The sequence below is a fragment of the Panthera uncia genome, chromosome F1 (genome assembly GCF_023721935.1).
Source record: "Panthera uncia isolate 11264 chromosome F1, Puncia_PCG_1.0, whole genome shotgun sequence".
Classification (NCBI taxonomy): Eukaryota; Metazoa; Chordata; class Mammalia; order Carnivora; family Felidae; genus Panthera; species Panthera uncia.
The window spans coordinates 43,784,493-43,800,443 of record NC_064813.1 but is presented as its reverse complement, the minus strand read 5'-3'; the positions used below and the strand labels follow the sequence as shown (position 1 = coordinate 43,800,443).

The 15,951-nt window shown below is 35.6% G+C and overlaps 1 protein-coding gene across 2 annotated transcripts in view; it reads right to left on the bottom strand.

Annotated features, from left to right (window-relative positions):
• KCNT2 (potassium sodium-activated channel subfamily T member 2) overlaps nucleotides 1–15,951 on the bottom strand; it is a 359,762-nt gene that overhangs the window by 158,351 nt on the left and 185,460 nt on the right. The window lies entirely within an intron of this gene.

The following is a 15,951-nucleotide window of genomic DNA, read 5'->3' as shown; positions in this document are numbered from 1 at the left end:
ACCCCATAAATTATTACTTAATTCATTAAGTAGATCAAAGCAAATTATTAGAGAAATGAGTCAGCTAAAATACATTTTGAAAAAGGAAACAAAAACATTTTCCAGGGTAGCACGGCCCTTAGAGTAGCCATTAGCCACATGTGGCTGTCTAAATTTAAAGTAACTAAAATTAAGCATTCTATTTCCCTGTCACACTGGCCATATTTCAAGTGTTCAAAGCCACATGTGGCTAATCCAAAGCTTTATGGAACAGTGGAGATATAAGCATTTGTATCATCAAAGGAAGTTCTATTTCACAATGCTGTTAGGGAAACAAGAGGGCAATTGAAAATATAAATGGATATAAGGGATTATTTAAAGAAGTGCAGAAAGAAGCTGCTGTAGGTAGTTAGTAACTTTAAGAGGCATGAAAGTTGATGAACAGTAACTCCGAATTCCTAAAGTGGATAAATGGACAATGTGTGTCTTCCAGGCAAACATTCAATGAACCTGATACAGTGTGATGGTTAATTTTATGTATCAACTTGGCTGGGTCATGAGGTGCCCCGGTATTTGGTTAAACATTATTCTGGATGGGTGGTAGACCCCAGAAAAGGGACAGGCAGAGAACAGAAGCCACAAATCCTGTGTATAAATTTATACAACCCTGGCTAACCGCTAAACCATGCATACATGGGAGAGAATAAGAGCAATCTCAACTGAGATTTGAATCACTGCCAAATGCTAGGGTAAGAGAGATTGTATTCAAGTGAACCAAATTAACTGCTTGCTAAAACAAGACTATCAACACTCTTTGGAGGAATATAAGAGACTCCAAGTCTCCACAACATAACATAATATTCAGAATACATTGCAAAATTATTGAATATAGGAAGTGCCAGAAAAATGTGACCTATTTATTTCATGGGAAACAAACAAAATTAAATCCAATAAACATTAGCCTCTAGATGATCTAGATGTTTGAATTATCAGACTAGGGCTTAAAGCAGATAATAAAAATATCATCACTGAGATAAAGGAAATCTCATAATAAATAGAGGAAAACTCTAAACTAATAGAAATATTTTTAAAATTTGAAAAAATATTTATTTGTTGATTTGAGAGAGAGAGACAGTGCATGCATGGGTGTGAGCACACAAGCAGGGGAGGGGCAAAGAGAGAGAGGGAGATAGAGAATCCGTAGCAGACTCCAGGCTCTGAGCTGTCATCAGCACAGAGCCCGACATGGGGCTCGAGCCCACAAACCATGAGATCATGACTTGAGCCAAAGTCAAACACCTAACTGCCTGAGCTACCCAGGTGCCACTAAAAAATATTTTTTTTTAATTAAACAAAAAGCAAAAATACCTGAAAAATATTCACTGAATGGGCTTTGAAGTAGAATGGATATGACATAGGAAAGAGTCAGTGAACTTGATCATAGATCAACAGAATTTATCCAATTTGAAAAACAAAGAGAAGAGGAATAGAGAAGGAACACAGTTCAGGGACTTGTGCAACAATGTAAAAATGTCTTATATAATATAATTGGATTTCCAGGAAGAACACAAAAGAGAAAATAGAACAGAAAATGATTTGAAGAAATAGTAGCCAGAAACTGCCCAATTTTGTTAAAGGCATACTTTTCCAAGTTCAAGAAGCTCAGAAAATCCCCAACTGCATAAATGAAAAGATGACCACACTAATCACATTGTAGTTAAATTACTGAAAACCAGAAGTAAAGACAATATTTTGAAAACAGCCAAAGAAACACAGTTTTGTGACCAAGGATTCTTATCAGCAATCATGGAAACCAGGTAACACGGAAACAGTATCCTAAACTCTAGAATGAGGGGAGGAAAAAACTATTACACCATAATTTTATAGAGAAAGATCCTTCAAAGAGGTGAAATAAAGGCTTCTTCAATTAATGAAATCTAAGAAAGTGTGTCGTCATCAGTATCAGACTACAAGTGTAAGAAACTTCTGTATGCTGAAGGGAAATGATACCAGAGTGAAAACTTTAGATTTCAAAAAAGACTATAAGAAATGGTTACTATTGAGTGAATATAAAATAAGAGCTTTCCTCTGGAATTCTTTAAAATACAGATATATCCATAAAGAAAAAATATAGTATTGTCTTATGGGATATGAAATGTATGAAAGTAACAGAAGAATAAGTGCAAAGTTTCTAACTTCAATAAATTGTGTCATATTTAAAAATAAATGGTGCGATATTAACATGAAGTGGACTATGAAAAGGTAAGGCCATGTATTGTAGTCCCTAGAGCAGTCACTAGAAAAATTTCAAAAGATAATTCCTAAAAAGCCAATAGGTATATAAAACTTGAATTCCTAGGGGCGCCTGGGTGGCTCAGTCGGTTAAGCGTCCGACTTCAGTTCAGGTCACGATCTCGCGGTCTGTGAGTTCAAGCCCCGTGTCGGGCTCTGGGCTGATGGCTCAGAGCCTGGAGCCTGCTTCTGATTCTGTGTCTCCCTCTCTCTCTGCCCCTCCCCTGTTCATACTCTCTCTCTGTCTCAAAAATAAATAAAACGTTAAAAAAAAAAATTAAAAAAAAAACCTTGAATTCCTAAAAGAAAAAAAAAAAGTCAAATAATTTTTTTAAATGTAGAAAAGGGAAAACAGAAAACAACTTAGGTAGACCTACATCCAACCATATAAATGATAGCACTGAATGTTAATGAACTGAACATATTAAAACATAAAGAATATTAGAACAAAAGAAATAAGACCCAACCATAAGCAATTTAGGAGAGATGCATGTTAAATATAAAGTTACTGGTAAGAGAAAAGGAGTAAATGATAATAAGAAAACAAACAACCCACTTTGAAAGCGAGCAAAAGATCTTAACAGACACCTCACCAAAGAAGATTTACAGATGACAAATAAGCATATGAAAAGATGTTTAACATCATATATCATTAGGGAATTACAAATTAAAACAGTGAAATACCACCACACAACTACTGGAATGACTAAAATCCAAAACACCAACAACACCAAATACCAGTGAGGATGTGGGACAGTAGAAAGTCTCATTTATTGCTGGTGGGAATGCAAAATGGTTTAGCAACTTTGAAAGACAGTCTACACTTTCTTATAAAACTAAGCATACCCTTACCATATCATCCAGCATTTGGGTCCCATGGTATTTACCCAAATGATTTATCCACCTGAAACCTGCCCCTGGTTGTTTACAGCAGCCTTATTCATAATTGCAAAAACTTGGAAGTAAACAAGATGTCCTTCAATAGGAAAATTGATAAAACAAATGGGTACATCCCAATAATAGAACATTTTTCAGCAATAAAGAGAAATGAGCTGTCCAGCCATGGAAAGACACAGAGAAAACTCAAACACTGCTAAATAAAAGAAGCCTAACTTAAAAGGCTGCATACCATATGATTCCAACTATATGACATCTGGAGAAGGGACACTATAGAAAGTGTAAACAGATCAGTGTTTGCTAGCGGGCTTGGCAGTGGGGGCAGGTGGAGAAGTAGGGATGGATAGGTGGAATACAGGGGATTTTTAGAGCAGTGAAAGTATTCTGAAAGATATCGTAATGACGGAGAGATATCATTCTACATTTGTCAAAACCCACAGAATGTACAAAGCAAAGAATAAACCTTAATGTAAACTATGGACTTTAATAATAATAATGTATTTATTTGCAAATATCAACCTGTATAAATCAGTTGTCGCAAATGTACCACAGTAACACAAGATGCTAGTAACAGTGGAAACTGGGGAGGAGGGATGGTGGAAATTCTCCATATTTTTTGTTCGATTTTTCTATAAACCCAAAACTGCTAAAAAAAAAAAAAAGTGTATTAAAAAAAACCAAGCAGACAAAGCGTGAGCTTTAGTCACAAATTCGGAGCTCTAATTTCACTCTAGAATTTACAAACTGCGTAAGTAAAATTACTAACCAAATCTGATTCTCAGGATAAAAGGTTCAATTGTTTGTAAAGTGGAGGTAGGCAGCTGGCTCTTCTTATTTCACATGATGTCTGGCAACATGTGACAGGTAGACCACTGGCTCCCTAAAATTTTCTCCCTTGGATTCCATGACACCAATGTCCCTGATTGTCCTTTGGCTTTTTTATCCCAAATTGAACTCATCTTCAGATCTGCTGGTAATTCTTTCTTGTCAAAGAGGTGGGTTTTACCAGACACTAAATCCTGATACCTCTGCATCCAATACTCTCCTCCATCCTTCCCTCCCTCCCTCATACCCCTGCAGTCAATCAGTCCTCAAGTCTTGTTGATGATGTCTTCTAAAATTGTTCTAATACGCACACTTCTCTCCAAGCTCCCTGCCAGAACCCGAGTCCAAACAGCCATCACTTCAAGCTTGGAGTGAAGGCAACAACCTCCAAATCAATCTATCTCAAGGTTTATATTTTTTACTAATTGTGTGTTCTTATCAGATTTACTGCCTTTTCAAACTACAATCTGATTGTATATTTGGCTGCTGACAACCCTACAGTGGCATTCCTTATCCTGAGCATCAAGCCCAAACTTCTTAACAAGGCTTGCAAGACCCTTTATTAAACTGTCCCCAAATTACTTCCCTAGCCTTTGCACTCTTTGTTCCAGTGGTAACGCATCCTCCATCCTTGAGCCTCCAGAATTTCTGTCACTTATTCTAGGAAACCCTCTTCTTCTGACTGAAGTCCATGCAAGCTGTTTCCACTGCATTCTGTATTTGACCATCATAGTATTCACTCACCTGTGTTTTTAAGTTGATCTCCACTACACTTAAGCTCTAAGACAAGGGCCATGTTTATACTTCATTCATCCTAAGGGTACTTCATTCATCTCTAGCAACCAGCTTTCATTTGCTTTTCAAAGATGAGTAAGAAAAACCATATTTACTTCATAGGGATATTGTGAGCATCAAGTGAGATAATGTAAAGAAGCATCAGGCACACAGAAAGCATTTATTAAATCTGTCACATCCGTGGATAAATAGATGGATGAAGTACTGACCCTAAAAGCCCACAAATCTCCCTTGTTTTATTCATGCATTGTGCCCTACCAACAAGCATCTATGACCTTGTGAGTGGAGCACTAAGTAAGGAAAAAGGAAACAAGGTACCAGGGCATAAATGTCACATAAGGAATAGGAAATAGGTATTTGCTAATACAGATAATAAAACAGCACAGAAACAAGATTTTTAATTCATTCTTCTAACAACAGAAACTGATATTGATTTCGTTTTTTTCCTTGCTGACAAAATTCAGCCTGAAATAAGACACGTTAAATTTAATTGTAACCAAAAAATAAAAGCATCAACGGTGACAACTTTGGAATAAACAGCCTAAATAATAAAGGAAGATAACACAGGGTATTATTGGGTCATCATAAGTGTCTATTGCTGCTGCGAAAGCAGAACATTTCTCCTAAAGTCAGTTTACCTAAAAATTAAATTGGCTAAAATCATCTTCATAAAATTCAACTTTTATAATTTGAAATATCTAAAAATTATTTGTTGGCATTCTAAGGACCTAAAACAAATCCCTTTACCTATGGCAAAGGTCTTTATTTCTGAACTCCAAGTGACCCATGAGAGAACTCAACATTTTAGATGAAATTTTATACATAAGTTGTTTCCCCACCTCTCCATGAGAATCTGTAATTTTCATTAGATTCTCAAATACAGTCTACAACTCAGAAAATGGCTAAGACATTAGTGTGATCAAAGGTCACTTTCAACCCCATTTTCAATTATAAACATACATATGTAGCACTTAACAAATGATAGATTTATTTTTTTTATATTTTGAGTATATTTTGATAACTTATCTACTGGAAACAGTTTTTAGGATCAAGTAAAAGTGAATTATGAAACTTAAAATAATATATGTATATAAATTTGCCCCCAATTTATAGATCCTTGAACAATGTAGATACAACATTTATACAAGAGTAAAACAACTTGCAGCAAACTGGAAAACAAATCTTTCCTAAACGCAACTCAAATGTACTGTTTTATAAACAACTCTTGCCAAATATACTCCTTGCCTAGAGAATAATATACTCCTAGAAGTCCCTCTCAAGACGTTGCATTAGACTCAAAAGCACCTTGACTGCAAGGGGCCATTTTGTTCACAATTACACTGTCTGGGTCTAATAAGTAAACTGATAAATTATAAGGTTAGATATATAGCTGATATATTATAAGGTTACCTATATACATATATATGTATGTATATATATACACATATATATATAGCTAATGATACAAAAAAATTGAATGTAATTCTGACACATAGGATCTATGTATGTGTTATCTGTGATTAATTGGTTTGACTTTATGATTGAATTAAGGAAACTGCATAGTTCATTTGTAATGAATTGTAATTGATGTCTTTGGAGAATTAGGCTTCAAATTTGATGTATATTTATTAAGTACAAAAGTAATTCAGAATGTTCTTAAATAAAATACTAAAAATGAAGAATATAACCAAAAACTCTAATAGATATAAAACATTAAATCATCATGTTGCCTTTTAGACTACCAAGCTATTAGGAAGCCATCTAGTTTGAGTCAAACATCTATAGGTTCAGCAGTAATCCAATCTTCAAGAACTATGGACACCATAGTCAAAAATAATTAAAGAAATCTTAGTCTAGCATTTAGATTTTGGTATCAAAACTTGACTGCTAGGATAATTTCATCTTTCTGCCAAGTTTAAACAGAAGGGATTTGACATTATGTTTGAGACAGAAACATTATCTTGGATTCCAGTTTTAAGATTATTTGTACTTCCTGCTCCTTCCAATGATCTCTCAGGGACTGGAATCCTACTTCTGATTTCCATTCTTACAGCTGAGAGTTACAGATGCATAATGGCAAAAACCTGACTGGCTGTTTGAAATTCCAGATATAGCACATTCCTAGAATCTTCTTACCAGAAATTTTGGGACTGTGTACCGAGTCTACTTTATGGTTAGCTAAATAACACATATACTTTCTGTCCTTACTTGTCAAGAACCAAAGCCTATTTTGCGCTCTGCTTCTCAAAGCTGAAATCTTGTATTATTTCTTAGAGCTTGTTGGCCTAAGTTCTAATAATTTGCCCAGAGCCTTACACCCCTTAAATGGTGTCTTTTGCATATTTAAATCCTCTCCCAGGTTCTTCAGGAATCACCATTAACAGCAAATCTAACTCCAGATCATAATCCTCTTGAGTCTTCCCTGATTTATTCTTAACAAAGTTGTGACCACAGCATTTTAAAACTCTCACAAAGCCCATTGACATGTGTCAAGTGAATAATCACTAAAGTGATTCATAAAGAGGCTAGGCTATCTTGAAAGCATGTACCTGAAGTTCAGTGATAATCATCTGCCAAGAATTTACCAAAAGATATTTCTGGACAGATTAAAAAATGAGTTACACCGGTGATCACAGGGTGTCTTAACAAGTTTAAAATTCACAGTTTGAAATTCTGTGATTTTATTAATTAGACAGGAAGATGTTTGTGAGAATGTATTATTAACCACTGGGTTGAATTAACAAGCAAAAACTTTTGCAATGTCTTTCCAAAGAATTTAAGGTACATTTTATTAGGTAATGAAATAACAGAAATGGTTATTGTGTTAAAGTGTTGCAATGCTCAAAATGGATCTGCTTAAGACAAAATAAAATTCTTTTAAAAAAAGCTTAAATTGTGAAGGGTAGCAGAATATGCCATTCCAGAGTATGCCTTTTTAGCATAAAGATTATTTTGATCTGATTATTTTTGAGAAAAAGCAGCCATGGGAGAAGCTCTTAATCCAGAGTAGATACTACCCTTATTCATAAAGTAAATCACCATTTGTAAGGGTAACTCTCTCCCTGTACCAGGAAGAGAAGGATGACTGACAGCTCTTTATCAGTGGAGAAGGCACCAGACTTAAATCAGCATAACAACCTTACTATACTTGCCTTGATAATCTCCCAGAACTAGTCTCCCCACTCCCACATCGTTCTTTTGTCATTAGTTGAAGATAGTATTGAAGGTGATGGCTTGGGTCATTTGGGGGAGTTTTACAGCTTTCCTGGGTATCTCCCATGTACACATGAGGTATACATATTAAACTTCTGATTGCTTTTCTCTTGTTATTCTTTTATTACCAGGGGGAAACAGCCACAGAACCTAGAGTGCAAAGGAAAATTACTTTCCCCCCGCTACAACTGCAAACATTGTATTTCAGCTCTTTTCTCATGCTGTCTGAAAGGGTCACATAGGGAATTTGCTGTCTGAATGTTTGATGACTGTTTGCCTTTTACTCTAAGATTCCATATGTTCAAAAATGCATGTAATAATCAGGAAAAAATGAGCATCTTTGACATTTAAGAGGAAAGCTAACAACATAGTTTAAAATAAATCTTTTTCTGAAAGTTACAACTTAAAGTCTTTGGAGTCAGATGACCAAGGTGGTTTTAAAGTTTCCCTCAGCTTGATTTCTTGACACGTTTCTTCCTGACCATAGGCCTCTGACCTCCCTTTTCTTAGAACCTTTATTTTAGAAAAAGTCCAATTATAAATTCTTTTTTTCTGCCCCTTTGAGATTTAAATCCTCTCCCAGGCTTTCACCGGTTTTACAAACCAGAAATGTCTTTCTCAAGAACCTGAGGGCCATCGCTCTGAAAGGTATTCAACAAAGGAGCGAGAGCCTCTACCTCCCTTATCTATGGGAACATAGGACCCTAACTTTCCTAAGAGACAATTAGCAAATCATGGTGGAACCACATGGAGTAATCTCCCCTCTCCAGGATTTTTCCACTGTGTTCATCCCAGAACTTAAAAATCCTCTAACCTTTTGTTTCCAAGTTGTTGAGTTCAATCTCTCTCCTTTACAGCAACAGTCCTAAATAAAATCTCCCTTGCTTGTTTAACAATGTCTGATACAATTTTTCCCTGACACAGACAGAATAAAGTATAAATACTAGGTCTGTGAGCTCTGAACCATATGCACCTAAGAACTTAAAATAGCTAACCACAGTATTGTTTTATTAATCTACAAACTGAAGCTAGTAATAACATCCTTGCAAGGTTGTTATGAAAACACATCACATATATAATACGTATAAATATATACACATAATCTTTAGCCTGAAATCAATATTTAGTAACGGCAAATAAATGAGAGGTGTTATTATGTATTTTTTTTCAGTTTCAAAAGCAAGAAGTTTAAAAATCAGTTGTGCCAAGAAAGCTAAAAGAGCAAAGTAAACACTACAGGTTTTTTTCAGAAGTAGGCCATTTATGTAAAAATCCATATGTCCAGTTGAGCTCAAAAAATTAAATTCTTTTGCCACTGCAAAGAAAACCCGTCTAAATGGTAAATCTACTATGCTGCATACATTAAAATGACTGAATGGATATTTAACTTTGAACAAATCTTTAGGAGTACACCTAATGACAGACTGAGTGAACAAGATATTGAAAGTAAAGTGTCTGAACCTTTTTTTTTAATGTTTTATTTATTTTTGAGAGAGAGAGAGACAGAATACTAGCAGAGAAGGGACAGAGAGAGAGACACACACAGAGAATGTGAAGCAGTCTCCAGGCTCCGAGCTGTCAGCACAGAGCCAGACGCGGGGCTCAAACTCGTGAACTGCAAGATCATGACCTGAGCCAAAGTCGGATGCTTAACCAACTGAGCCACCCAGGCATCCCTTGTGTCTAAACCTTTTAAAACACATCACAACATAAGCCAACATTCCTCTGTCCATTCAGCACCTCTTACTTTCCAGCTCACTATCTGGGACTGTGATTCCAAAGAATGTCCGACATCATCAGCAACTTCAATCTATCGATACTCTCATTCTCTTTATCTCTATGCCCACATTCTCATTTCCCTGCTTACCGGCTTGTACCAAATGTTTCGCCAAGTAAGCAGACTCTGGCATAAACAATCATTTTGCTTGCCTCTCTGACTCAGGCCCACTCTATAGGCAGAACTACAACCTTGCTAAATCCAACTCTCTTTCTACTACAAATAACAGATGGCAGGCACAAACACACGTATGTGCTAAACAGGCCTTACTTCACATTCCGAGTCCTTACTATCACATAGGAGAGGAGCGTGCTCAGCAGCTCCACATTTCTCCAGGTCACTCACTCCCCTGCTGCTCTAGAGAACTATTTCATATAGCTCCTCAAACTTCTACCATCTCTCCCCTCTTTTCTGACGATCTCAACCACTATAAGAAAATAGAAATAATAAAGTGTCCATAGCGCTCTCCACCACATCTGACTACATACTCGCCTCTTGTTAAAATGAGTGAGCATTTTACACACTTAGCAGAGAGAAACCTTCTACACTGGATCATATTCTATCTTATAAATCCTCTGACTGCATTCTTCCAACTTTTCACTTTCCTGTATCGTTCATGTTACCATCTCTGGTGGATCATTTCCTTTAGGATACAGAATTTCTAAAAATTTTGCCCACTAAAAAAAGAAAGAAAAAGCAGAAAAAACAAAGTCTTCCTTCACCACATATTGCCATCAGGTGCTGCCCCATTTATTTCTCTGTTCTCATTTGCAGAAACCACTTCTAAACTCTGTAACTGTTGCCTTCATTTCCACTTTACTATTTAATTTTAAACTTTCTTTTCTAATCCAAGAACTTAAAGCCATGAATCTCTTTTTAGGCCACTACTTCAGCTGTGTCCCCTAAATTTTGATATGTTGCATTTTCATCCCAATTCAATTAAAATAATTCTAGTCTTCCTTGTTATTTTGTATTTTACCTATAGATTATTTAGAACTGTGCTAATTTTCAAATATTTGGGTATTGTCCTGCTGTTGTTTTCTTATTGATTTTTAACTAATTTTTATTATGATCAGAGAACATACTCTGTATGTTTACATTCTTCTAACTTTTCTGCCATTTCTTCTATCGTCCAGCATATGGTCTTCATGAATATTCCATACACACTTGCAAAAATGTGGATTCTGCAGTTGTTGAATGCAATGTTCTATATGTCAATTAGATCTAGTTGGCGAAAATTAGTTCAAGTTTTCTTTTATAACCATACTGATTCTGTTTCTACTTATTCTGTTAGTATCTTAGAGATCAATATTGGAATTTCTAACAATTGTAGCTTCTTGAAGTTTTGCCATTTTGAGGTTTCACAATAAGGTATGTGCACACACATTGAGGAATGGTATGTCTTTTTGATACATTGATCCTTTAACAAATACAAAATATTTTTTTAGAGAAGATCCTTTAAAAGCAATTGAGAAATAATGGCTTAAGTATTAAGAAGGAATTCTACAAAGCTTGAGGGCACAAAAGCAAGTAGAGAAGGGAATAGCATGAAGGAGGAAAAAGGTACCAATGGTTATTGAACAAAATGGGGAACACAAGAAAATAATACAAAATGTTCTCTACTAGGGGACATTTGGTGTTTTTAGAAAAAAGACTGTCAGGGATATGGATGCAGTGTAAACTGGAATGAGCAATCTAAGGGCATTATAAGTTTGAAAAAGTGAGTGTCACTTTTTTCAAGAGGTTAGACCTAAAAAGGAGGAAGAATTGTAATACGTATAAGAATACAAGTAGTGTAGGTACTAGGTGCCATAAAAATATTCTAGTGAAAGCAACATGGTGTTGCTTTATGTGTTCCTGTCTTAATAATAATTAATGAGCTTTATATTTTAAGTTAGTCTTTCAAAATTTTGAATTAATGTTTCAATCTAAAAGGCCAGCCTTCTCTAACATTCCATATGCCTCTTCCCCAGTGTTCTCTCCTTACCACTCATCACTAGCTAACACTCCATTTATTTATTTAATTAGTATATCGACTGTCACTTCCACTCGTAGGCTAGCTTCATGAGATTCTTTTCACTGCCTTGTTACTAAATGTATCTTTAGTTGATACATCAATGCTTGGACAGTAAGCCACTCAATAAATATTTGTTCAGTGAATGAATGGTTAAAAACGGTGATAGTGTTACCCTAGGGCACTTTTATTTCTTGGGTAAAGTGCTATGCTCAGGTCTAAGAAGCATACAAATAATTATGTCAATTGGCCCCATGTAAATGTGAAGCTAAGTGAACTAAGACATGTAAACTTTATATGCAAATGTGAATAATAAATTAACATACAATAGGATAGTGAGTGCAGATAACAAATCCACAATAAGTAACAATAAAAAATAGTAATGAATGGTAACACACACCTGAGGGGGATAAGTTTAGGAATCCCCTGGGGCTTACACCAATGGGTTAACAAGGCATAAAGAAATACAAAGTCATAAAATGCTCACACCCGAGTTTGGGCAAACCAGATTGGCACCCCAAGAATTGGGAGGCACAGAGGTGCCAGGAATAGGGAGGTGCAAAGGCACCCCAAAATAGAGGGGGGGGTGCAGAGCACTCAGAATAGAGAGGGAGAGGCAAAGGCCTAAAATAGGAACAGGTGCAAAGGTGCCCAATACATAGGTATATGAAATAAACAAGATTAGATATTCAGGGTGGAAGCACCCCCAATTTAGTACTATAGCAGAAAAGCTGCTTTCACAGGAGACTAGGGCCAGATTAGATAAATTGGTGAATTGGACTATGGACCCTGCGCTGCAGGCAAAGCAGCCCAGAGGGGAAATGGTTAACAAAAGAAAAGGTGCCTTGTCAACCCTGAGGTTTTATTTCCCCTACCCGTCTCATCCCCTAGGCTAAGATAAACAGAGGTGCTGGCTCCTGTCCTCTCTAAACAATCTTCCTCCAGACTGCGGCGCCGGGATTTTGTTTTGTATTAACCCAAACCCCTAACCACGAATATCTTCAAGACACCCTTTCCCTCACTTCCACAAGTTAATGTTCACAGATTCATTATCCCTTTGTACACATCCATCGCCATGTTTGTAAGCCTTCTAATCCTAATAAAAACAGGGCAAGGACCCTTATTCGGGATCTTGTCTTTTCCCAGGCATTAGCCATCTCTCGCTTTCAATCCTGAGTCCCGCTCTTTTGCTAGACAAGAGAGAATTTTAGACCCAGAGTCTACGACATATACCTATAATGTACACCTGATTCTGAGAATTTAGGAGGTGGCAGGAAACAATACAAAAAAGGGAAAATGTAATCAAAGTGATCACTGGTTCTTCAGTGAAGAGTGTACATAGTCACAAAATTCTACATGTATATTGCATTCAACATTTAGACTTCATCAATAAACAATGGCAGAACATTTAGTTTTAATCACCAGATAAAAAGTAAATGATATCAGCCTTCATATACAAAAATGTAAATACAGAAGGCCAAAACTGGATCATGGAAAACTGAGAATGGCAGCTGAATGAAAAGAGAAAACAAACGCCATATTCTTCTTACAAAGCAGAGATACATAATACAGTATCAGTGGTTTAATGGATTTAAAGTAACTGTCTTTTAAAAAATAGACTAAAAATGGGGAGTGGGAGTGACAACTGATGCCTAAAATCATATATATATACACACATATATATACATATATTCTCCTGATTACAATTTCAAACTGTGGGACCACTTTTATGTACAAATGTGTGACCTATTCGAACTGTAAGCTATTATCACCATGGGAAGCCGTTTGGGTACAAAGAGAAGAGTGTTAAAGTTGACCTGACCTGGGTAGACACCAGGCTCTGCCACTGCAGGAAATCTAATTAACACCCCTGAGCCATGGTTCTCTCATCTATGGAACAATTGCAGTGAGCATGAAATGCCATGATGTGCACAAAATGCCGCACCACATGGACACTACTCACGAAATATCAAATTTGTTTGGTTCCTTGTTTGTTTGCGTTTTATTAAATAAATAGACTTGAAAAAAATGAGCTAAACTATGTATACCAAGAATAGCAGTATTAACTAGAACTCCAGTTCTATATAAACATGCAAGATTTTTGTAGAAAATTAGCAATACAATATTAGAAGTTTTAAAATTTTTATTTATCATCCTTTACAGTAAGTTATGTAGAGAAATACATGTTTGAATACTTTCACTTGCTGGATGATAAAGGCTGTTATCTTTAAAATAAAAATAAAAAGATGAATAAATAAATAAAAAACCATCTTAAGAAAAAAAATGGGCATTTTCTTTAAAAACCATTTATTATGAGCTTCATTCTTTTTAATTAAATTTGATTTAGTAACATCAAAAAGAATTTTTGACTTAGATGAAACGAACACTTAATGATTTTTTTAAAAACAACTTTTGTCACTCAATACAAAGAAAAAAAAACTTTACTAAAGATGCTGCTATGGCATTTTCAGGTTCATGAGAACCCTACAATATTTGAATAAAGAATATAAAACTTTATATAGGAATACATTTCTTTTTATGAAATATTATTAATTCCAACACAGACTCCTTTGGAACATTTATTAATTTTTCATTTTGATGTTTTTCACAACTCTGCCTCTCCTCCAATTAGAAGAATGTGCAAAACTAATATTAGAGTCAGAATTATTCTGCCTGGTTTAAAAAATGTTATTAGAACAAAAGAGGAACTCATTCATTCAATTTTGCAGCCCAGCAATAACACATGCATATGTATCTATCAGAAAGTGTGCAAACAATATTGTTCAACAAGTGTAACTGTACCAAAGAAAATAATGTAAAAGAACATTTTCATAACAGAATGATTTTAAACATTTTTTTGAATATTGATGACACACAGTGTTATATTAGTTTAGGTGTAAAACATAGTGATTCAACATCTCTACATGTTATGCTATGCTCATCACAAGTATACCTAACATCTGTCACCATACAACACTATTACAATGTCATGAACTATATTCCCTATGCTGTGTCTTTTATTCCCATGACTTACTCATCCCATAACTGGAAGCCTAAATGTCCCGCTCCTCTTCATATGTTTTGTCCAATCCCCTACTCTCCTCCCCACTGGCAATCATCAGTTTGTTCTGTATATTTGTAGGTCTGACTTTGCTTTTTGTTCGTTTATTCATTTGGTTTTTTTTTTTTTTTTAGATTCTACATATGAGTGAATCCATATGGTATTTGTCTTTCTCTGACTGACTTACTTCACTTAGCATAATACCTTCTAGATGTATTTATGTGGTCACAAATGGCACGATCTCATCCTTTTTAACAGCTGCATAATATTCCATTCTGTTAGAGTGTGTGGTGTGTGTGTGTGCACATGTATGCCACATGTTCCTTATCCATTTATCATTATTTTTTTAATTTTTTTTCAATGTTGATTTATTTTTAAGAAATAGAGCATGAGCAGGGGAGGGGCAGAGGGAGAGGGAGACACGGAATCCGAAGCAGGCTCTAGGCTCTGAGCTATCAGCACAGAGCCTGATGTGGGGCTTGAGCTCATGAATGGTGAGATCGTGACCTGAGCCAAAGGCAGACACTTAACCGACTGAGTGACCCAGGCACCCCTATCCATTTGTCTCTTGATGGATACTGAGGTTGCTTTCAATATCCTGGCTATTGTAAATACTGATGAAGTAAAATTAGGAGTACATATATCTTTTTGCATTAGTATTTCTGTTTCTTTGGGTAAATACTCAGTAGTGGAATTCTTGGATCATATGGTATTTCTATTTTATTTTTGGTAGGAACCTCCATACTGTTTTCCACAGTAGCTGTGCTAATTTACATTCCCACAAACGGTGCATGAGGGTTCCTTAGTTTCCACATCATTTCCAACTCTGTTATTTCTTGTCTTTTTTATTTTAGCCATTCTGATAAGTGATATCTCACTGAGGTTTTGATTTTCATTTCCCTGATGACTAGTGATGTTGAGTATCTTTTCAGGCGTCTATTGGGCCATCACACCAGAATGTTTTTAAACCGTATTTAGAAAAATTTCTTTAACAGTATGACTAATATTAAAAATTCAGCTCTATAGATTTAACATTTTTTTCCACACAACAGATAATCATGACTCAAATGTGCATATATATATATCATATGCACATTT